The sequence below is a fragment of the Puntigrus tetrazona genome, chromosome 13 (assembly GCF_018831695.1).
Source record: "Puntigrus tetrazona isolate hp1 chromosome 13, ASM1883169v1, whole genome shotgun sequence".
Taxonomy (NCBI): domain Eukaryota; kingdom Metazoa; phylum Chordata; class Actinopteri; order Cypriniformes; family Cyprinidae; genus Puntigrus; species Puntigrus tetrazona.
The window spans coordinates 3,319,135-3,344,304 of NC_056711.1; the positions used below are offsets into that span (position 1 = coordinate 3,319,135).

The 25,170-nt window shown below is 39.4% G+C and overlaps 1 protein-coding gene across 4 annotated transcripts in view; it reads left to right on the forward strand.

The window, feature by feature from the left end:
* Positions 1 to 1,294: 1,294 nt before the first annotated feature.
* Positions 1,295 to 25,170, forward strand: part of tjap1 (tight junction associated protein 1 (peripheral)) — a 77,930-nt gene continuing 54,054 nt past the window's right edge. Inside the window, exon 1 of one of the 4 annotated variants that reach the window (XM_043255234.1) lies at positions 1,295 to 1,758. The gene's annotated coding sequence lies outside the window, so the exon portion shown is untranslated. Of the gene's footprint in view, positions 1,759 to 2,284; positions 2,439 to 25,170 lie in introns of those variants that run through there. The other 3 variants (XM_043255237.1, XM_043255236.1, XM_043255235.1) reach the window with 3 other exon arrangements.

Sequence of the window (25,170 nt, forward strand, 5' to 3'; positions counted from 1 at the left end):
ACCTCGATTTTTTTTCCTTTAAATGTTTTGTTAGACGCAAACGGTGCTGAGGTGAGGTGGTCGGATTACAGATCGAGCCTAAAATGGGAAAGCGTGGGGAAGGAAACTAAACGCTTCATTTTCTGTTTATCAACTGTCAACCTAATCTTGCACACAGGAACCGATGAGTCTGTGTTTCTCGATGACTTCCGGCCAGGTCTCAGGACGCTCTCGTTGATGACACAATTAACTACACAAACATTCGGCGCTCTGAAGCCCCCTTGGCGTCGAGGCCCACTCGCACCCTTGACTGCCATCTGGTGCTGAGTTTCATCTCCGTGACATACTGCGTTGAGGCCCTTTCAACGTTTTTCCCTTTCTAATCGGAAAAGGACATACCTGTGTTCATTTAATACAGAAAAACAGCGATGCTATTACAATTTAATACCCGTTTAATACCCTTAAACTTCATTTTCAGCATCATTACTGTCTTCAGTGTGACACGATCCTTCAGAAATCACTCTAATAAGTTGATTGCTGCTCAAGAAACATTTCCCAATATCTTTATCTTCAGTATCGTGTCTTTACCGTCACTTCACTCAAATGCAAGTAAAAAGTATTTCTTTCCTCCTTTTTAAATCATACTTTTGAGTGTTAGTGTATAATAAGCAGCAGCTTTCAATGTAACGTTCAGAAATGCAGCAAATCAGCATGATTTCTGAAGAATCACGTGACACTGAAGACAGAACCCAATCACAACTTACTAAACATTTTTTTAAATTATTTAAATATATATTTGACATATTTGACAGCATTATTTACAACAATTATTAAGTTATTATATTTCTTTTATTATATTTAAGTTATTATATTATATTTATAAGTTGTCCGCGCTCACATGAGACATTATGTCATTTTCTATTAAACAAATTCATAAAGACTTTTCATAATTCTTTAAAATTCATGAACATGGGAACTGTTCTAGATGAAATATTATCTGCGTGAAATTATAGGCTATAAGGGGTTTGTGACTTATCTGAACAGATATTGCTTTCAATTTACCTTTAATTGACATTGATTTTCTATATAAGCTAATTCCAATCACTGTTTATGATGTAGACCCGCATAGCTACTATCAGTGACACTTAATATTAATAACTTCACATTAAGAAAGTAGCCCAAGCAGGCTGTTGTCATCTATCATGGAGTCGTACCCCATGTTAGTTTCACGTAGTTGTATGAGTATGAACGCAGACGCCATTCTTTTATTTGCTGGTATCAACTTCTGAAAGCCAGATCCTCATATAGACCGGATGTAAATGTGCTGTATGTTCGCCGGTGGTCGGTCTGATCGCGCTCCTCCCGCGCCGTGATTCTCCCCGCAGCATTCCAGCACTCCGTGACGAGCAGCGAACGCGTCGCGTCGCGTCGGGATTCCTGAGGATTACCCGGCGTGCCCCGCGGGAAAGATGGCGCTGGACGGGAGAAGATGGAGATAAACTTTATCTGAGATCGGGAACAGCGGTTATCTACACCTGCGATCCGCGCTGACACTTCAACTCCTCGCGGAGAGATACCGGCGACGGGACGCGGGACCGGAGATCGCTCCTGACGGCGCAGGGCGCGGAGATTTCAGCGGCCGCTAGCAAGTGTGTGTTAGCCAGCGAGGAGGAGAAGAAGAAGAAGGAAAAGCGGGCAAAGTTTATTCAGTTGGAGCAGGAGTGAAGACTGATCCGCACCAAACTCTGGGTTTAACTGCGGAAAATTCACTAGCGCCGGGTAAGAAGTTCACAAATACATTTCTTTGAAACATTAGTCTATTTTAGTAGCGCGCTATCATATCTATTTTCATATTTTGTTGATATACGCGGCCGGTCACCGTTGAGATGAACTGATAAACACACCCAGCAGTGCTGGCTTAAACCTAAACATCGTGTCTGTGTCACAATCAGAGCCGTGAAACGCTTCTTGATCGTCATATCCTCCGGGCACTGATCAGATAGCAGATTAGAGAAGGTTACCGATCTTAAAAGTGTCGATGTCAGGTGTTTTACGCGCATTTATTCGCTCGGTGGAGTCGGGCATGGCCATGGGCAGTGAAAATGCGTGATGTGTTTTCTATCCAGTATTCGCGATTTTAAAATACTTATATTTAATTCTTTAATGTCTCTTTTATTCTCCCGGTCAGAGATATGCTCGTATTAATGCTCACCAACTAGATCCGGTTGTGCAACCGATTCGGTTACACGGTCTTCTTTAATACTCGACTGTTTAGCGGGTTGATTATTATAATAACGATGATGATGATGATGATGTCCTAAAGCGACGGGGATTAACATTGTATTCACGTGTCCTCGCATATAACGGTATAACTTCGCGGAATGCTGCCGGGAGGAAAACGAGGCGATATTTCGACGATGTGCTCTCAGTTTATGGAGTCCATCATGGAAACGGAGCAGGTAAGGACCGCTCGAGGAACCTGCGGTTATGAATCGACCCTCCGGCTGTCACGATCACGAAACGCTGCTTGACGATTAACTGTCGTGCAGATAACCGTGCGGAGATTTAATTGTCCGTTTCGTGCCACTTGCAACGTGAGCTTCATACACACGCAGCTCGGGAAGAAGTCGCGTATTCACGTTGAACACGGACTCGCTACACACTCCATTTAAGCTCTAACGCTGTTCAAATATACGTTTGCTTCAACTTGTTTCTTTGGAACACGGCCAACTTAAATATAACATTTTATTGCGAATTGCAGGCGTATTTCTGTCGCGTTCCTCACTTTGATTTGGCAGGCAGTCTGACCCGCGACGGCCAAAAACATCGCGCTTTTCTCAAACGTCAAATAAAACGAAGCCGGTGGCTACTTTTATACCCGACGTAAAACGTCGCAAAATGCGCGCGTGGGAAGTTTTTGTTGTTGTTTGATGCACATTGCCTTCAGAAAGGACCAGAGACAGTGAAACGAAACGCAGGAAAACGCTTTACCAGTTTATCTTTGTGCTTGCATTATAACAAATATAGAATGACATTCAAAATGTTCGCGAAAAATCACAAATAGTTGGCGGACCCAATGGCGAAGTGAGGTCTAATATTATGCCTGTCGTTAAAAATATCAAGGATCAGTGGCATTTAAACAATCGAAATGAATTTTGTATTTTTAATAGTAGCGACAAAGTAACAAAAAAAAGTTGTGAAGTTGTGAATTTCTGATTTTAATGTGAAGTATAGTCAACTTGTTGATCTCTAATAACAGGAGCCTATAGAGGTCACCTGTATGCATGTGTAATATTTAGTTTCCACTTCAATTCATCGACAGATTGCAGCATAATGCAGCCCTGTTTTAGTATCTGTAGTGTTGATATAAGGCCGCAGCATCACTAATCCAGCTCTGTGTAAAGTAGATCAGCATCCTGATGTCATTGACTTCTCTGGCTCTGTTTTAAAACCTTGTGTGCCGCCTACCTAGACAGCATATTTGGAGATCGTAGGGTTGCACCTTGTAGTAAGTCGTCACTGCGCACACCATGCTCAGAAGTGAATGGGCAAGACGCTTCCTTTTAAAGCACTTCAGAGAACACTATAGTACTTTTCGGTCCTCTTTTGTTAGTACAGACGGCTCACTAGTTTTGGGACGAATACCGTGCTGAATGTCTCTCAGGGGAGGTGAAATAAACCGCAGTGTTTCATTGCATGGTGCTTGCTTGATATGACAGTCGAGCTGCTCCCATTCCTCCTCCTTTTATTGAGTGCACTTAAAGTGAGCTGATAAGTCATGCGTGTCTCAGCCATTACTTACAGGTGGGTAATGTCGATAAACAATTAGTAAATTGCAGTTTGTTGAGAAGTGCTGAACACGTTGCTGATTAGGACCGAGCGTTTGTACTTTATTGGGTCGTACAGCTATCTAATTCGTTTTAAATAATACAGTTCAAGCGAAGAGATTGGTTTTATTGCAGATTTCAGCCAGTCAGTACTGGGTTCTTGATTTCAGGAGAAACATGTAGATGTTAAAAAGTGAAAATATAGTTTCGACAAAAAGATTTGCTTTAAGTGTAAATAAGTGATTTTGTCTCGTTAATCCTGAGTTTATTGTAACAGTAATGATACAGATCGAGTTTTAAATATTAACTATAATGATGACAGAATCATAAAAACATTGACAACCAGTCAGTCAGGCGTTTAAAGCAGCAGACGACAACTTTGCATGCATTTAGAGCGACCATATTTTTTTTGGACAGTAAATAAGTTTTTTTTTAGGAGGCGTGGCTTTGCAAGGAGGGGAGGGACTTTGCGCTTCCTCTATAACCGCCTGTTCTCAAACAAACTAGTTACGCTCTTCTTCCTTTATTTTGACGTTTATATTCGCGGAAATTCGGCGCGAATTGCTTGAATTCAAGCAACAACAAAATACAACGTAGAACAAGGAACTTTTATTACCGAAAGAAAGAATAAAAATACACCACGCTCCATACCACATAATCTTAAACAACTTACATAAAGTTAAAATAGGTATACAAAACTAATAATCATATTACAAATACTAATTAGGCTATGAAGCGTCGAATGTTTGCCGAATAAGAAAGTTGAGAGCACGGACTGTATACACCTTGATGTAAAATAATGAAAAAACTGTTTAAATGCAATAAAATTAAAAGTTTGAGGAACCAAAAAAATAATAAACTGTTTAAAGAAAACTTCCAATATTCCAACAGCATGTGCAGTGAGCCCAATAGAGATTTACTAAAGATACGTAAGACTTACTTAACGTACAATTTTTGCATTTTTTTTATGTTGTGTTTGCTTCACTACAGCAGCTAATGTTGAATAGCAGGTGCTTGCCGATTGCCTGACTGGACTATGACGGTCTGTTCCCTAAACTCAACTGTGCTCGCGCTGTAACCTCTGAGGTGAAAAGTCACCTAAAAACACCCTCCGGGTCTTAGCGGCGCTCTGCGTTCTCTCTCAAGCGGCTCCAAACGCTCTGTTAGCACGTCGCGCGCATAGCGCTGCTGTTTAAGGCTGCCGGCGACTGCTGGATTTGCGCTAGGCGGTGTCGTGCGATAGCGAGGCCCCCCGTGGAGGTTTATCAATTAGGAAACAGCCAGCGCGAAAATGTTTGGGGAGGGATTTGTTGAAAGATTATTCTGTCAAGTGCCGCTGCATGTAGCTCGGCTTAGCTGAAGAGACGGGGCTTGTGTGCAGCCTGGAGTGTTTAATTGGGAAAAGGTGATTGAGAATCGGATAATTGTTGGAACGATTGAGCCTTTTTCCGTTAAGTAAGGTGGAATGGTTTGGGGCTTTCTGCCGTTTGAGCGAGGTTTTGTTACTGTTTGAGGGATAATGGTGACCATCGTAATTGGTTGTGCATCTTTGATGGCAGTTCTTTACTGAAATGCATCAGATTTGGATTTGCCACAAGTAAGATTGGTAGATTGTCATATATATCGAAGACGATTTACTGATTATTAAAAAACAAAACAAAACCATATGCCAATATGATAACGGCTACGATTTAATTAAATGTTCGTCAGGGCCTTGGTCAATGATACTCAACGTCAACTTCATTTCTGCTCAGAGATTCACTTGACTATGCATTCGGTCATGCAGTGTTCAAATGAGAAGCGTTTATCAGCAAAAGAGCTTTAGTTGCGGAAAATAAATTGGTAATAAAAGCGTTATGAATTAGCAATTAAATTTCGGTATAAATATTAGCATCGCATAAATTGTCTAAAATACGCCAATTTATTTTAGAGTGAAATTGCATTTTGAAAATTTTATAGCTGTATTATGCATGTAGCCATCACACGCTTTTTGGCAAACTGTACAATTGTCAATATTCATATGAATATTGTTTTTATGACAATTTTTATTTTAATAATATTCAGTTAGACTTGGTTCCGTAAATGGCTGTAAATTAAATTAAATTTAATTTAAAAATTTAATTTAATTAATTTGTATATCATATTTAAGGAGTAGTGAGGAGTAGTGAGGTTCATATCGTTAATATTTGTCACAATGCTTTTTCGTCCAAATAATGCGGTCCTGTTCCAGAATGTCACCTTCAACGCATACTTTCAGTCCAGGAATCTTTTTTTTTTTTTAAACACAGCACAAAGAAGGGCTGTTGAAGATGACCTTGGCAGTCGAAATTGGTTTAGAATTTCAGATACACTCTATTCATCAGCATTTGCCCACACTCCGCATGGCCTTTCACTCAGAAAAGCTGTCAGACGGTCTTTTTTAAAGCAGCCATTTGAATGGTTTTATTAAGATCAACTCAGCAGTTGTTTTGACCGTAATGTGCTGGCGCTGGAAAGATGCACCTGTGATGCTCCTGCGCATCTACCGGACGTTTTTAGACGGATTCTTTAGTTTTGTTTTTCGCCCGGTAATCACTTTACAAGAGTTATTTCACACTCACAAATCACCCTAGCAACGTTTTATTCTTCTTGCCGTCGGCTGGGACCGCGCGTGAAGCTCCGTTGCCCTCGAAAGCAAGATCTCCTTCGAAATATTTGTAACGTTTGAAAGCTTGCGTCTCGCTAGCAGCGAGTAGACCGCGAGGACTTTTCGGTGTGACCTACATGTTGCAGTGTTTTGGAAGCTCCTCTGAAATTTTTTTGTTTTGTTTTGAGCGGGAGGGAGCGAGAGTCGCGAGGATTGTGTGGAAACATTCCTTCGCTTGGCAGAGCTCCCATGCTGGCGAAACGCTCCTCAGTAACCACCATTCAGTTCTTGTGCAAATTTACCCTCCGCTTGCTTGCTCCCATTGTCAGCCTGTCAGGTCTGTTTTTATGTTTGTTGCTTGAATCCAATTATCCGTGACCTGCAACATAGCCTGCACCTTTTCTCAGCGCTACAGACACAGGTTACCGATTCTTTCCTCCGTCCGTCTCTCTTTCCGTTCTCTACCTTCATCAATTTTCCAGCGGCGCTCGGAGAATCTCGCTTAAAGGTAATGAAATCACCCAATTGCGTATAATGACCAAATAAGCAGCTGAAATGTCTCGTAAAGGTCAGTTCTTCAGAGAAGTGTGGAGAACGTGTACATTTGTTCATTTACAAAATTCACCCTGAAATTAAATTCCTCTGCTTTAACTTTTTCGTGCCCGTTAAAACCTTAAAACGTGATTTTTGCTTCAGTTTGGGTGTTTTACGATGTCAAAGCCAACATATATTTTTATGCGCGTAAAAAACGTCTGATAATGAAAAGAAACTGCTTACAGAAATATGCATCAATAAAATGTTTTGTATCCAAAATATAGTTCTTATATTTTTATGTGCACTTGCACTCTATTTATATTTTGTATAAATTATATGACACAATATTTATTTGATTATATAATAAGTACTTTTGATAATATTACACACATTATAATTAGTTCTGTCAAATTAAGTGTGATTAATTGCATCCAAAATAAGTCTTTGTTTGCAAACATTTATGATATATAAATACATATACTGTATGTATTTTGTAAATCTGAACATTTATTTACATGTCTAAATGTAATATTAATTTTTTTGGCTATATTTAATATATAAACAATGATTTTTTCTGAAATATGTATAAATGCTTGCGTATAAATCTTTATTTTGGATGCGACTAATCGCGATTAATTCTTTGACCGCACTAATTATACTACTAAATGTTTTTGATGTCAAAGTGAGAGTTTTTAGTAGAAATTATTACAAAATTTAAGCAACATTAATTGTGATTTAAAAAAATTCTTAGAATTTAAATTAGATTAGATTAGATTCAACTTTATTGTCATTACACATGTACAAGTACAAGGTAACGAAATGCAGTTTAAAATGTGTTTTATTTAAAATGTTTGTTAAATTGATCAGAATATTATTTTAATGATTATTATTAAATGATTACTGGTCTAAACGGAATTGCATTTTTATATTAGGAAGAAAACATTTGACTGTGGCGTCCAACTCCCCATCTTTTATTTCTGCAGCTCTTAGAAGCCACATGGAAGTCTGACTGTTCTTTATGAGCGCAACTGGCTTTCCGGGAGCTCAAATCTCCACCGTGTTCCTATTCTTTCATGCTTGTTTCTCTCTTACCTGCACTTGTTTTTGCCCGCAGTGTTAAGAGAAAGCAGGAGTGGTAATCCTCAGCACACATTAGGCCCGGCTCCACACACCAGCTGCTAGAAAGAGCTTAGCGCTCCACATCTCACAGTGGCAGGTGGCTGTAGCCCACTGCTTCACCGCTAGGGCCATAAAGAGTCCCGTAGACCTCAGGTTTCCAGACAGCATCAGGTCCGAGCTGCTCTACTTATTATAATTGCCCTTTCCTGCATTTCCTTTGAAACCATCCTGTCATTTCATCTGAGGAGCTCTGCTGGTTATCAAGGACATTTCATAACGCTCCATATTTCAGCAGTTCTGTTTGCTTGCGTACTGCATCGCATGTCGTCCAGCTTGATGATTATGCATTGTTGAAGGCACAGTTCACCAGTAAAATTGAAAACCCGGCATCGTTCACTAGGGCTGGGCAGTCGCAATTTCACTAAAACGTTAATTTCTGATTCACAAACTCTTGATTTGAATCCATTCCATATTAATTCATTTCATTTCTATCTACTCATTATCATAAAAACGCCCAAAAAACCCTTTCTGAGTGGGACTTGGGAAAAAACGTGCAAAATTGATTGATTTATTTGAGCTTGACAACATCCGCCGATACAACAGAGGGTATAAAAGGAAATGTATAAATGCTAATTTGTTGGGGTAAGTGTTGGTTTAATTGAAAGTAAAGCGTAATTTCATCCATAGCCTGTAAAGAACCCAAAGCGTTGCCGTGTGCCATTGCAGAACGTCACCTCTATAAGCTGCCAGCTCACAGCAGGATGTTCATTGACTCATATCCCTGCCTTTCTCTTCCTGTCCCTTCCTCAATTTTCCTCCTGACGTCAGCACTTCTACTATTTTTGTCCCCAATGGACACTTTCTTGGAGATATAATGAATATCTCTGAAAATTACAAATTACCCTTTAGGAGTTGGGTTTTGTAAGCCCTGTCATTCACTGAAAGGTCATAGCGGTTCTCATACCTTTATATGAGATCGTATTTAGTTCGCATGGACAGAATGGCCTATTTCTGTCAGTGTTGCCCTGGAGCTTATGTTACAGGTGCGGCAGATGTCTTAAGTTATCTAGTTGACACAGTCGAGTATCGGCATTTCCATTAGCACGACCGTCTTCCATTCTGCCTCCTTATGAAGAAACGTGTGAAGCTGACACCTACACTAAATACAGTCTTATTTTGGAGTTGTGGCAGTGGATAGAGTTCAGACTTGTCTGAACAATGCGCTTCAAAAGAAGGGTTCACTTAAATACGAACATTTCTGTCATGTGCTTAAACCAGCTCGGCGTCCTCCTTTTTGCGGACTTCAAAATTAGATGTTTTGAATATTGTTCGAGAGCCGTGTTTTTATCTATTGAAAGTGAATGCTTATTATTTTGCTGCCAAGATCAAAAGAAAAAGTGTGCGTAATCAAGCGTGGAAGGAATATGGTCCTTTTCAGAGCTTGACGGTATAAAAAGCGCTGTTCTCTTTTATTGAATGGACAACATCAGCTAGAACATTATTCAGAATGTCTTCAATTACCTTTTGATGGAAGAAAAGAAATCAATAATTGCAGATTCAGAACTACACATGGGTGAGTAAACTACTCCTTATATTTGATTTGCCTGTTGCCTTGAGATTATTAGGAGCATTTTCAAGGTTGATTCATGCTTGAGTGGTTGCTGGCAGCTGTGCTGATTGGATATTATTCTTGTGTGGACACGCCCCATCCTGTAGCAGTATAAATGAAATCACTCCCGGAACTAAAAGAGCCACCTCAGCTATAATTTGACCTCCTACAAACCAAGCTCTCACAGCTGGAAGTCCCATTGATTCTGATTTACTGATGGTTTTTAAAACAAGCAAGACTTTTTAAGAGACTAAACATGCTGAGTTTTAACAGCACGTAACTTCTTCTATTATTCTGCTTGTTAAGAACAAGTATTAGCGCTTTTAGGTACCACTGGTACCATATCTGTTGAACAATTTTGGATATTTTTTGGATATCTTACAATTTAATTCACTGTATGAATCACAATATACCCACTTTTACAAAACATAACTGGCTGTGTTTTGCAAATGCTTCCCAAAAGGACATTTTGACATTTTTCAACAGTCACTTTCACAGTTTCACAGTTCCTCTTTTAATAACTCTTTTAAAAATGGAGATTATCCACTGTAGACTGCATTTTACCACAGCAATGCTGTATGGTGCGTTTGATTTTTAGATTCTACGTGGAACAGCGATCATTTTATTTTGATATCACATTTTTCTAATCGTTGGAGGCCAAAATCAAATCTGAAAGTAAATTCTGATTTATTGCGCAGTCACCATGCGTGGAAAGACACATGATAGAGACCGCGTGATATAATTCGCCGGTCAGCACAGCCTCGAGTAGACGGGCATCGCTGTAGTTTTAACGTTGAGCACATAAAGATCACTGGCGTAAGGCGTATGTTCCGGGCCAATCAGTAATCATTGAAATTCAGAATTCAATCTCAGTGTTTTCCAAAGAAAAAAAATAAGACGTAAAAAGTCGTTCCTGTAATTGTACGGCAATTTACTCGTATTACTGTGTGAAAGAGACTCAAATCCATTTTACTGATTTTGGGTCGCGTTGTTTTCACGTGTAGTATAGCAACAAAGTGCATGCTTCTGCGTGAGTTTGTACGATGAAAATTACAGACACTTACTTATCCAGTAATCAATTTCTAAATGAACATGCATTTTCCTACTGTAACTATACACTGGTTTTAGTTAGTTTTTTTTTTATTGTGCCGAAATAATAGAGAAGGTTAATGTTTTCCATTTAGCGTTAATTCGCCAGTTATCAACTGATTGATCAGCGCTTCAGAAAAGCCTCCAGAATTTCCGTACTTACATTAATTTACGGATTAAAGCCAGACTTAGAGATTTAAACACTGGGTTCTTTTGAGTTGAGCCAATGAACAACCACCTGGCAACCATCCTTTATGCCTTGGCGTTGTGGTGGTGAGATTTGCATGAACATGTACGCACTCACATTTGCTTAATTTGCTTCTGGCCTTTTAGAATGAATGTCCTCTATTCTGCCTTTTGTAGGAAAACTTCCTCAGCCTATAGCAGCCCTGTTTGTATAGTCTTCATTTATAGTCTAAGCAGTAGACCATCGGCCTGTCCATTACATCTCACCGTCTGAGGTTAGCCGCCCTGGCTGCTGCTCTCAATAGCAGAATGGTGTTCTTGTTTGTGCGTTTTGTTGGTTTCTTTTCGGTGCCAAGTGTAACGCGCGCTTGAGCAAGTTTTCGGTTTCCTCTGTGTTGTCAGATAAAGGTTTCAATAAAACTTTGAATTCGGAAACTTTGCAGGATCACACATTTCTATGCATAAAAAAAGGATGAAACCTTCCTTCCTCTTAAAGCTGGATTTCGCACAATCCCTTGCTATGGAGTCTGCATCTGCATCAATAAAATATATGACTTAAGTGTGTGTTTTCTTTCCATTTTCTCTGTGCTTTAAGCATTTGAAATCCTATTGAATTCGTGACTGAATAATGAAGAGGTTATACGCTGACTTCGACCCGCAGGTATGGAAATAAACTAAACCATCTAAAAGCAATAAATGAAAGAGCCCCGTTCTGGATTAGAAGTGTCCATGTCCAATATTCTCTGTAGTCTCTCAGGTATTTTCAAAGATGATTCCTATATGAAGCGAAGGTAAATTTCCCCCATGACTCGTGGGTTCGGCTGGTGGTATTGTAGCATTAAAGAAAAGGCTCAGTGTAGTCAGGACTGCAGCTCTTGGCATGGGATTTGTATTTACATGCCTTAGCACAGAAGCCCACTGAGCCTTCCAGAGGGGTGAGAGAGTTGCTTTAAGACTGCATAACCCTCTCACTTCAGAAGAAGAAGCTTGATTCAGACACAGGAAACCACTCGCGCACTAGCCGCGCGAGCTCCGTCTGCATTCATACATGGAGCTCTTCTGGGACTTCCTGGCATTCTACTCTGACATGACATGGACTGAGACTGGATTTGCCAATGTCCCTCTTCCTCTGATGTTTTTCATCATGAAGAGTCACAGCACTGACAGTGATTGATGGGGGGGGTGGAGACATGCACAAGAGAAAGTATGTTTGAATTGATTTCCAGAAGCTGGCCTTTGAAAACTACGTTTTATAGTAATCTTTAGCAGTAACGGTTAATGTGGTTTCCTAATGTTATTACGTCCAGCACAGTTGGTCCACTCAAACAAACAGATTGCGTTTCCGCTTGTTTCGGTGAGCGGCACATGAATTGCACGCTTCATCTGCTTCCTTCCATGAGAAAATGTTTTGGATACCATCGAATGGGCATTCATTTGTCACTGCTGGAACCTAAGGCGTTTGCAGGAGGGGAAACGGGTGACTCGGGGTGCCTCCAGACCTGCCTTTAGCTCTGACCACCACTAGTCAGGAAGTTCATAATAAAGGCCAACCCGGTTCAACCACTCTAATCTGGCAGAGAGATCGATGTCCGTCATGAAACGTTTTTCATCTCAAAGCACTTTCCATCATCCTTGAGGCATGTCTTCTGTAGCGATCACACGCACTGAAAGGCTTTGTGTAAATAGACGTGTATATAAATCAATAAACCCTCTGGGAAATGCTGACATATTATCCATTCAGTAAGGAAGCTCACTTCTAAGGTAACCAAATTCTCAGTATTAAAACTAATTGGGGGAGAAAGCCATCTCAGAACGTAATTTGATGTGCTCAATTAATCCAACATGAAATATGTAATTAAAATAGATGGTAACGCTTTATTTTAAGATGTCATAATACAAAGTGGTTACCTAATTAGGTACTTGATAGAATTTGTTGTGCTTGCATGCAATAAGAGATACTTATCATGTGTCTTATCTGTGTTTTAAAGTTTGTAATTATGTAGATGTGCGGGCAGCTACTGTTACATGTATGTAACGCAGTCTGTTACTTGGCTACTTACATTAAGTAAGTACAGTCTTCAGGTGTCTACCGATATTGAATTGTACAGATATCAAAAAGCTAGGTTGGACCGCACTTGCGATAACCGATTAATTAACCGATAGTTTTAAAATGGATACTTAAAAATAAAAGCGTAACGCTCCATGTAAAACAGTACTGAACTCTATTAGAAAAACCAAACAAAAAAGCATCGTGCACACATGAAATTTTCTTTTCCTCCGAAATTCTGTTGCATATCTAGTTATCAAACAAAGGAGTAAAACCTCTTTAAATGACTGAAAATCAAATTTATTTAGGCCTATTTTTAGCAATAGATTTACTATTCAAATCAAAACATGGGGAAAATGGTCTTTGATCATTACTTAAAGTAATTTTTTTGTATTGTTTTTAATAATTTTAGTAGTAGCAATACTGCAAGTTTAACCCAGACTTTTATTATGGCGGGTTGCCAAATGACAGATGCGAATCACTGCGAGTTCATTGTGAAGGAAATTTATATCACTTGATAATTATCGTTATTGATTTATCTACTAATGGGTTAAATCAAACTAAGCTAGATAAGGTGTACAGCATAGATACACATGAAGTACACTTAAGTACAATTTTAATTTTTTTAGGTAGCATATGTCTTTGTACTTGAAATTATAATTAAATTGTATAAAGTTGCATTCAATTCGGATTAATGTCCTATAAAATAGCTGTTGGTTTATTTAAATGCTTAAATAAGTACTAATTGCTTATTGCTTTGCTGTCACATATTGCAACGCTTTATTTACCAAAACAACGTTGAGCGGCTTCAAGAGAGGAGGAAAAAACAGCAGAGGAAAGAGGATTGCTAGGAAATCTCGCCCCATTTTCAGAAAGATTGCGCATGAATAATTACCTTAAATTTTTACTTTAAATAAAATTATGGTGCTCATGTACAACCGTAGTGATATAATGCCAACTTTGCTCACCAGATATCGCTTATTCTGCAGTAACAACTGGCGGGATGTAAATTATTACGCTTATTATTTGGCTACTTGCCACATAAGTAATTAGTGTTTCGCCTCAAGTTCAGACAAGATTGACATTTAAGGCACAATGTACAGTTGTGTAGCTAATTGCTCAGCTTTTCACCACAAAAATAGAGAGACGAGGACATAAAATGTATTTTTGATAAGAATGCTTTTAAAATTGCACCTGCAGTACTTATATAAATGAAGTGAACTGTTAAAAAAAAGAAAGCGGGCTTCTGGCTTTAAGAGAGCAGGAGTTGATAAGCTAGAACTGACCCTTGGAGCTTGTCTCTTTTCGTTTTTGCCTCACGCACCTCAGTGGCTCTAGCTTCTGTGGTCTCATGGTAGATTTTCTAAAACTCTCTTAACCAACCGCAGCTGCAGCTGTCTTGTTCCTGCCTGCTGGTGTGTAAACTTCGGAAAACAGTTTATTTGTTTTCTGGTTTTTTCCACATCTTCACATCTCTTCCTTTCCTTCATGCTCTGGCTTTCGGCATCATTTTTTTTTTTTTAAAGCGCAGTCGTAATTCTCAATATGTCCGTGTCTTGCTTGGAGCCCAGCGAGCTCTTTCAATTAAACGAGTAGGCTAATGCCGCGTGGCTTGAGTCGTCCGATGCTGCCTCTCGTTACTCGCAGTGTGTTTGAGAGGCAGACTGTGGGAACATCTGTTGAATAGCTCCTGGAAAATGAATGTCTGTGCCTCATCGTTTCTCCTCCGAAGAGCCCAGTGGTGCAGAGAAGCAGCTGAAGGAGGAAAGCACTGAGGTTTGTAAGCTAATATAAGAGACTTCACACTTGCATGGGAGTTTGGCTTGTTTCTACACTTGACGCAGATATATCAGCTTCACTATTCTACTCTCGCACTGCAGTATTGTTCATCCTCTCTTTCTTTTTTTCTCTCCCTGGAATTGCCCTGATTCGTGGGCTTTAAACTCTGTAAACACAGGGTCTTTTTTTAAATTGGAGTTAACATAATCCTGGGTTATCCTATTCAATGTCTCCTGCTGTTCACACTTGGTATTATATTATTCTTTATCCTTTTTCCATTTGGTTGGCTAAGGATGCAAGATATCTTGGTACCATATCAATTATCATCTGATTTTAGTGTTTGGTCTTTTTAAATGCTTCTGTGTGAGTGCTCGGGGGAAGAGCGTGAAGCAGTGATCATTGTAGCCAATCGCAGTTGAGCATGTGAACACATTGGCCAATCAGCGGTGTTTAAGAATCACTCGACGACAGCACTCAGTGCTGTGTGACCGTATCATATACTTTTTGGCTGTTAGGAGTTATTTTCTATTTTTCTGTTTTTACTTGAACATGAACTTTTTGGCTTTCTAAGCCATTTCAACATTCAGCAAAGCTCTAAAGTCCCTCTGAAATCCAAATTACAATTTCTTTGGGTTTTTAGTATCGATCACGCTAGTCTTAAGGTTGTCTATAAGCCAGTGGGCTCCAAAGCAGCGACAAATTCGCATTTAGAAGATATAAGCATTCAAAACTGCGAACAAATTTCGCAAATTTCCGCATATTTTAAAAATGGGGCAGGGCTGCTCGATATGTCCCGCCCCATCTTCCTGTTTCCGTTGAAATTACCTCACCACATACTTTAGCGCTGCGTATTTCAAGGCACATAAGGGGACCTTCAAAGTCACTTTCTTGTAATTGCAGGTGGGTTATGTTAATGTGGCAAAGTTCTGACATTTTGAGCTCCATATTGGAAGAGTTGACTTCATTATGGTTCTTTTCGAACAGAACAGATGCACTTTTTTCTTTTTTTTTCTTTTACATGGATTGATTCAAGGACAGCTAGTCTGCGTTTTGAGTGTGTATCAGTCGACTTACCCTGAATCATTAACATAGACCTACTGATTAGTCAGCAATTAAAAATGAATTGTCATGCAAGCCCTAACATGAAAAAGTGGTGACTCTTTACAGTAGGGAATTAATTAACATATGAGCTAACAATGACTAATCAATTAATCTAGGTTATAAATATCCTTTCGTTTATTATTAATGTTAATTCATGATACATTAATGTTGATTTATACAGCTTGAAATGTAAAAAATGTATTTATATATGCAGAAATTAACAAATGCTGTAAGTGGTCTTGTTCATGGTTAGTTCATTATACAGAATGCATTAACTAATATAAATGTGTTGCCGGAAAAGCTTCATACACGGATTTAAAGCAGTGGTTTTCATTTTTGACTACGTAGATCTCCTGTTGATCAAATCAGTATCTGAAAGACCAAATGTAGGCTATTTTTTCAGTATTTCTGCTTTAATTAGCCTATAACAAAGCTGCTTATTTTCAAAGCTGCTGGTTTTTATTAACAGAAACTGGAAGTATTGATATTAATTAACTGCGCCACGTTTTTGGAGTCCAGACGTTTCTGGATGCTCTTATTTTAAAAAAAAAATGAATTATTGAGGAAGGGGGTAATTATAGTAATAAAATGCTCAAATCAATAAATTGTAGTGATAATTTGTTGATATAAATCCGACTTCTGGTCCTTTGACTTTGACTCCGTTCTTTCTCTTTTTCCCTCCTTCTCCATCCTTTCCCATCAGTTTCTCCGCTCCCCTCTGAATGGAAAAAATGAATAACCAAAAGCTCACTTTTAGATGTGGAACGTCAATGTGAGTTAAGGAGCGGGATCTGATTAACTGAACAGTGTTTTACTTTCACTGTTTAAGAAGTCTCAAATGTCACTTGAGGCTTGTCGAGTCCGGGTTAGTGCCGCAGACGTCAAATCGAAGGCGTCACACACAAACGCGCACAGTTTTTCTTATGTCTTTAAGAGACAAGGCTGTATCAGCTCACCGATTTGGCACATTTCACTTTCCCTTGCTGGTTCCTTCTCTTTTCTCACCACTGCGTTTTTCCAGTCCCTGGATCTGAATCCATTGCACTGTTGCCGGTGGTTCCCAGGCTGTGCTCCGTTTCCTTAGGCACGGATAAAGACAGCGCATGCAACAGCAATTTAGTCAGGAGCTGACTGAAATGAAAATTGGATTTTTTTTTCTCTCCCCCCCCCCCTTTTTCTTATTGGCTCTATGTCTTTCAGCTATTTATGATGTCTCCCCCTGCTGTGTAATTGCACAGCCCACTCATGAACCCTGCTGGGTCAAACAGGAGAGAATAGTCAGAGGTGCAGTGCATACAGCCTGTGAAAGCAGATGAATGGTTAAAGACAGGACTGTGATGGAGCTCGAGTGCGTTTATAGACTTTGAGACCCCTTTGAGGCAGTGCTATGTATTGTCATTCAGGTGGACGCGTTACTTTGGCGCGTTCCACCTACCTAATTTTTATATTGTTGAAGGCCACGTGCACCCCATCCTGTCAACGGTTTGGTAGTGGCCTTTTCAGCAGGACAGTGCGGTGTCGCCAGGGTTCGAGAGAACATGACAAAGCGTCTAAGGTTTTGCCCTGGCCTTCAAATTCCCAGATATCAATCTGATTGAGCATCTGCGGGATGTGCCGACGAACAGGTTTGATCGTGTAGGATTTAATGGATCTGTTGCCAATGTTTTGTCAGAAACCACAGGACTTGTTCACAGGTCTTGTGGAGTTCATGCCTCGATGCGTCAGAGCTTTTAATGATATTAAGAAGGTGGTTTTAAATGGCTGGTTCATGCAAAAACATTCAAGTTAGTTCAAACTTGTATGAGTTTCTTTGAGCTGCTGGGCACAAAATGGTAGTCGTTGACTTCAATAGTATGAAGTCAAGTCAATACTCAACCCGCTCAATTTGTAGCAGCAACTCACTGGAATTTCTAATAATGAAGTCTATTTATAATGTAATTGTAATTGGCATAACCTTTATTACAGTATATATAGAACGCTATAAAGTAACGAGTTTGAGCCAGTCAGTGTGTCAATTTCAGTTTGACACCGAAGTAAGATTTTGCCCTTCGACTGTTCGGCTGCCAACTACTTTTGTGTTCAACAGAAGAGAGGAAACCCATACAGGTTTGGGAAAAAGTGCAAGGTGAGTAAATGATGACAGAATTGCCTTTTTTTGGATAAATTATCCCTTTATTGGTGTGCCTGATCAGTGTTGTATAATATAATTTTGTCATAAACGGTAGTTTTTCCCCCCTTAATAGCGGGTTTCGGTTTTTTCTAACATGTCATTTGCGCTTTTGGGACGTGTGTCATTCAATGTATTGTTTTAGTGAAGTGTGGTTTCTTGCTCTGGTAAAGCATTGTAAGAGCTCTTGGCAGAGGGGATGAGAGCTCTGTAAAGTGCTTTGTATTATTCAGGTGAGTGTGAAGAGCAAGATCAAAATTAATAGAGGGTGTTACTCATTTAATTAGACCCCTTCAGTTTCATTAGCTGACTCGGACCTGAGAGCCGCCACACACAGACACACTTTGATAGACACGCAGCGATGCCGTTTCTCAGGCTATGTTTACTCTAGTGCGTTTTTTTATTTTAGAATCACTTTCTTGTCAGTACTGGCGTTTTCACTGTGTTTCCGTCCACACTGCACAAGCAAAAACACGTCACGTGACCCATCACGCACTCAAGTGTGGTGCAAGACACCGCAAAAGGATTTATTGTAGCAAAAAAGTAGAAACCAACGCAATATGTAGATTTGAGAATCATGGGGAAATTCACAACAATCACGTGAAAACAATAAGAAACCCAACAAAGTCAAACTTCAGACTGTTCGCTTGCATTTGCATGCATATAGCCTCGCTCAATAAAGAGACAGTGGAGAAAAACATCTCTGAAATTAAGTTGGTGACGACAACGGGTTTGGTTGTCAGACTTTCATTGACCTTTAAAAAGGAAAATGGTGAATTATGCAGACATTCCTTACTCAGGGTTTGATTTATTATTAGAATAAATGATAATGCCAAGGTCAAGTGGCGCTAATGCGTGAGAGTCCTGTGCTCCACAGGTACTGGATAGCGCACGATTTAAATAAAGGTGAGGAGTCGCTCTCTGAATGCAGTTTAGATGGACTATAATATAGTCGGCCGTAATTCTCACTGCTCCTCACCGGTGATGTTTAAATCTCTGGAGGTAGTGAATAGATGAAAGTCAGATGGAGTCATTTAGCAGCTGCGTCTACGCACCGTGTCCTAACTAGAAGCAACACACCAGTGACGCTCTGTATCACTGGGCAGAACGTAAAGACTAGTAAAAAAAAAAATTCTGGCTCAGAACTGCTTTATCTTCATTGAAATTAATGAAAAAGACTGGAGCATTTGCACTGTTACCCTTTTGGTGAAAAAAGGTGCAGCCTGTTATAGTAGACGGTGCAGATTCTTACCAGTACTAAAGCTAAAAGCCCAATCCGTGCCACAACATTAATCCTATTTCGCAACCTCTAACATCACTATCGGTACACGTGCGAGTTTTTCTTCAATCGTAATCTGAGCAGAAAGGCTAGTCATTAGTCTGTTAAAGGACCGATCGTTTCTGAATGTCAGAAATTAGCAGAATTGTTTTTGGATGTAGGTGAAGCCTATCTCTGCATATTAATTACTGATTATTAATTCAATTCTTGTACACGCATCACCTGGTCTACCAAGGCCTCTAAACAACAACAGCAGCAGCAGCAGCAACAAAAAATACAATAAATAAATAAAAAAAAAGAATAAGAGAAAACGTTAGGGACTGAACCGAGGCGTTTTAGCGTCTCCTCGCATGTGCCGCGTTGTATAATAGAACAGAGATGCTGATGGCAATGTTGAGGCAAAAGGACATCTGCTTTATGATGCTTGTCCAACTGAGAACTGCTCAGATGTGTAGCATTAAGCACAGGCTGTAAGAAAGCTGTTGCACTTTGATCGTTTGGCTGTGTGTTAGCGCAATCGGTGCACTAACCGCATTGCAGAAGCTTTATTATAAACCCAACAGAGCCGCATTAAAGTTACAAACCTTTGATGTATAAAGCACATTTCGAATTTTTGGTTTTTCCGTAATATTTTTCCAAAGCGATTTTTTTAATCTAGATGAGTAAATAGGAAATGAGAATAGCATTAAGCGTTTGGCGGGATTGACAGTTTTGTCTTGGAATGTGAAGACGCTCACACGCAACAGCTAGAAATGTGTCATACGAGTTGTTTCGCCGCTCCAAATCATTCATTAAACAATTAAACTGTTGTCATCTTGCGCAATTATGAGACCGGAGCTCAATCAGATGAACAACACAAAGAAAATAATTGCATTGGAAAGTAAATGCGTGACACACTTATCAAAATACCTTTGTGAACCGCAGACTGCTTTAAAGTTTTATTTAATTTTAATTTCCTCCACAAACAAAATTAATCAGACAGAAGTAATTAAATACACCTGTCTCCGTGGTAATAGTTTCCATGGCAATCGGTTTTGATTCATTGCACCAATATATGTTTGTGCCTTTTGGACTAGATTTTTCATTTTAACCTGACAAGATGAGTTTGAAAATATTAGTAACTGTTTTCTGTTTTTCAAAACGGTTTCAGTTTTGCTTTGCGACTTTCGCTACACAAAAACAAACTGTTAAACTACTGAACGTCTTAACTGCCAGAGCTGATACATGCTTGACAATTTACAGTTACATACATTTTTATATGTATTTCTTGAATTATGACCTTTTTTTTAATGAATGGAACATTTAGTTTTTAGTTTTTTTTTAGGCTACTACTACTTATTATTATTTAATACATCAGGCTCATATACTTTTATGCTAATATACAGTAGTATAATACAGGAGAAACCAAAAAAAGCTAACATTTTGTACAGACTAATATTTATATGGCGAAAAAGTAAGGTGAAATTCTGATTCAGAGAGGTCTTTACAACAGTATAGCAGACCATAAAATCCATATAAATATCAGTTTTCACTCTATGTATCCAAATAATACTATAGTAAGATGATATTATAATGTTTTGTGATCAAAGCTCTCTAGCATTTATTGTGAGGCAACTCGTATAATGCAATACAAATACAATGATAACTGAGAAATGAATAAATATTCCATTCAAATAACATTCCTCAAAAGCCTGATGATCACATTTTTCTTAAAAAATAAGGATGATTAAATAAGCCTAAGTTGCTTTAGTCCAGTAACTGTTCACAAACAATATGATTAATAGTTATTATTAGGGGATGTCACAACAATACAGTATTGGTACGACATCCACTGTTCAATACCTGCTCATGAATTGTGTGTTTTTGCATTTAATTAATGCCCATCTGTCTTTATTTCTCTCAGGTTTGACTGTGTGTGTGTAGGCAGGCAAGTGTTTACTGCCCTTTCATAATTTAAAAAGTTTAACGGTATAATGTCTTATTTTTATTCAGTCACAGCGACAATGATATACGTATAACCTACTAATCGGAGTAAGAAAGCTGCATGAGTGTAGAGGTGAACAAAGGTGAGGTTACATGGAAACGTCATGATGACTTAAGTTGATTTCAAGTCATGTTTGGCAGATGCTGTTCAGAGACAGCTGCCCGTTGCCACATGCTCTGTGTACCGGCCGGCAAGAGCGAACTTAGGATCAAACGTCTGCTACACATTGAGCTGACAGCTTCCAGACCCGGCCACTGACTCGACTCAATCCATCACACAAACGACAGCTACTTCTGTGACTCAGCCCATCCCTTCTTCTGCTCCGTGTGTGTGTGTGTGTGTGTGCCCTCCGTTCATCTCTGACCCTGAGCCCACGTGACCGGTGCCGTGTTTGCCAGCAGCCGAGGAGCAGAGGGGCTGATGGGATTACATGGTGATCAACAGAGCAGGATTTAGGCCTTTGTGGGGGAAGCTGTCTTTGTGTAGACAATTCTCGCCGAAGACCGGGAGAAAGCAGCACCACTGTTGATTTGTAGACTAGTTCATCAAGCCGACGTTTTAAAAATCTGCTGTGGTCCGTTTGCTGACCGCGTGATGTGTGGGACGCACAAAAACCGGGAAGGACTTTCCAACATTCACCAGTTCCAAACATCCAAAGTGCCTGGTTGAAACGAACGTTTTCGAGGGAGAGCTCATCTCTGGATTTGCCAAAGTTATCCAGGTTGCTTTAGAGTTTCGTGTGAGGTACAATAGGTCATAACCAAATATATTGTTATATAAGTCAACTGTGAGGGACTTAGCTATCCAATAGTGTAGCAGTCAGGTTTCCAGAAGTAAAAACACCATTGATTTTCTCCATAGACAAACCTTATATACATTTAAAGACAGATCTGTTGTGAGCTCTGTTGTTAGTAGATTGTGCATTAATTCACTTCATAGTTAATGCTCTGCCCATTCCCATAAGCATTTTCCATTAGATGTTGAGTTATACATTCTTATATATATATATACGTCTAAAACAGTGGCGCTGAAAAAAGTGGACAGACACTGAAATGGCCCCAAAAAGAAAACCCCATTAGGTAGTTTGACACATTAGTTTTGTTTTTTCTTCTCAGTAATAATTATAATGAAGCAGTAAAGCAGCTTTAAAAGTCATAGCGATGTGGTGCAGCAAACATAAGATATTTCACATCTACAGATCCTCATGACTTGGTTTCTTAGTTTTAAAATGGGTTTGTCATGACTTTTTTTTTTTTTTTTTTTTTGGTTACTCTGGCATACATAAAGGAACAGGCAGCGCAAAATCACTAGCCTGACGTCCCGAGGCTATCAAAATGCATCGCCGCTATCTTCAGTAGTGAAATAAAATCCCTTCTTTGAACGGATACTAGTTTATCATTTGCACATATTTTGAAGTCTTGCCAATTTAAACCGCCACCGTTTTTAAGTGCTATTATTTGTGTGCGCTGCGTTTCAACGCACACACATTGTCCCTTGAACAGACACATACACACACACACACACACACACACACACACACATGTAGTGTATGTGTTCAACTGTGCAGGGTTGATGTTCAGATCTATCCATTTTGTTCTTGCAAAAAAAAAAAAAAAAAAAAAACATGTTCACTTTACTTTGAAAAACGTTGGAAACAGATTGCGCACAGTTTTAAGTTGTCATTACTTAAAATAGAATGTTAGATTAAATTATCGTAGACTTACTGTATTTTAACTTAAGTATTAGAGTATATTAACTTAAATTTACAGGTTAAACTTACTTCGTATTTATTAATACATTTAGAATAAATTAATTCCACTTGGAGCTAATTATTAACCCAACTTAAGTTCGCTTAGAAAATATAAGGCAATCGTTTTAAGTAAACTGAACTAATTCGAATTTACAGCGCATTTGATTACTTCCCTCGAATATGTCCCCTTGCGCTTTCGATCATATCATTACTGCAGATTTGGTTTGTCAAAGGTTCTCTGAAAGCTCCACTTCGTTACGGCGAGATTGTGGATTTCAGCGAGTGAGATTGCTTGCTTATTTCTCGCTGACATAAAAACTCAGTCTCTTCAGATATTGCATTAGCTAAAGGCAGTCCGCAAGAAAGAAAAGTCGAAAGATGAAAAGCTTGAACCCTTGGCACCATAACGCAGGATGATGATTGCATTCTGAATTTGCTCCGCGCCTTAAATGTTCTTAAATGTTCCGCTTTTTGCATGCAGCTGCGTGTCCGTATTGTGGAGGGTTAGTAACAACCTTGAATCTCAACCGATCCATTCAATTTCCATATGGGCTTTCTCGAAGCAAAATGACGTGGTTGCTGTGATGCAGAGGCACAATCACAATAAGTCCACCTCTCAATGCGGCGTTATTAAATGTTCCCTTCATCTGCCGCCCAAATGTCTTGCCGCCGCTTCGGCGTTCATTGTTCATGTAATCTAACACATCTCTAGCCGGGCTTTCAAAGCTGGTCTCATCCACAGCTGCCTGAAGCGCAGTTTACACATTACCGCTTCCACATTTTGAGCTCTTGATTAAGAAAATACTAGGGCTGTTGATGGATTAAAGTTAATTGAATTAATGTTTTAGTAAAAATGATACGGCGGTTAATTAATCAAGTTAATTATGACTACACACATTTATCTACATTTGGTTTAAACGCGCCGGTAAAACCCTTGTTAGTACGTTGTTCTTCCAGATCGAAACATATTAGAGAAAGCCACTTCATAAATTGGTGTATTGTTTTTGTTTACAAATGCCTATTACAGGCCTGCTGGAGTTTCTCAGTTTGGTAGTTCGCTTAAAGTTGGTGCTACTAGCTAGAATTGGTCCAGTAGTTAGAATTTATGCATGTATTGGGGGCATGGATAATTGAATAAATGACTTACTTTCTCTGAGTAATCGCAGCAAATTAGCACATTTAAATTGACAGCCCTAAAAAATTCAGCTCCACTGGTTTGTCAGTATGATTGTCTAATAACGCTCGAAGTTCCCATCGCGTTACATCCTGCTGCGCAGTGGTCCTCAATACATAATGGCAAGTTTTGCGCCTTAATCTGATTCCAGTGCTTTCATGCTAGTCAAAAGCCAGACACCATTAGCCAAAGTGCAATCCTGCCCAGCATGGGCGTCTGGTCTTTAAGTGATGAATGTGAAAAGTTTTGAAAGGCCTTTTGAGCTTTAAGTAGCTTTTGCAGCTCTTGAGTAACTTGCGATTTCTTCGGTGCTAGGTCATGTGTGGCTGAACTAAATCTCTGCCTTTTGTTTGTTTCGTACGTTCTCGATTAAAGCGTTGCACCTCTATGAGCGTTGCGTGTCTTCATTGACGTCAATCACGCTGATGGACCTGGGAAACCGCCTGTTGTCTTTGAGTCTTTCACTTGCGACGTCTGCTTAGTGTTTCTCCTTATCTTATTTTTCCCGACCGAACGATCCGGGAATACGGAACAGCAGTCTTGCTTTGCTAAAACAGCCATGTAATTGATTTACGTGGGCTTTTATTGCACTCGCAGTATTTTGTTAGATGTGGTCAACCTGATTCTCAGCACTAGGTAAAGTGGATTAGATTACGTTCACTGTTAGTTATTGTGATTTCATGCATATTTAAAAAATTTAACCTTTTAAAACTTGTTAATGTCAAGTCTGAGCTGTAGCGGTGTGTAAAGCTTTGGTGTTTATGTAGGGGAGGTAAGAGTTCGATTTCAGCTCCTGCTCATGCCTAGTCCCTCGTGTTTCCGATCCGGCTTCTGGGCAGAGAGAAGATTTAAAGGGATAGTTCATTCAACAAATTTTTGTAATTTACTCAAGCGAATGAGTTGGGCACACATTAGCTTAA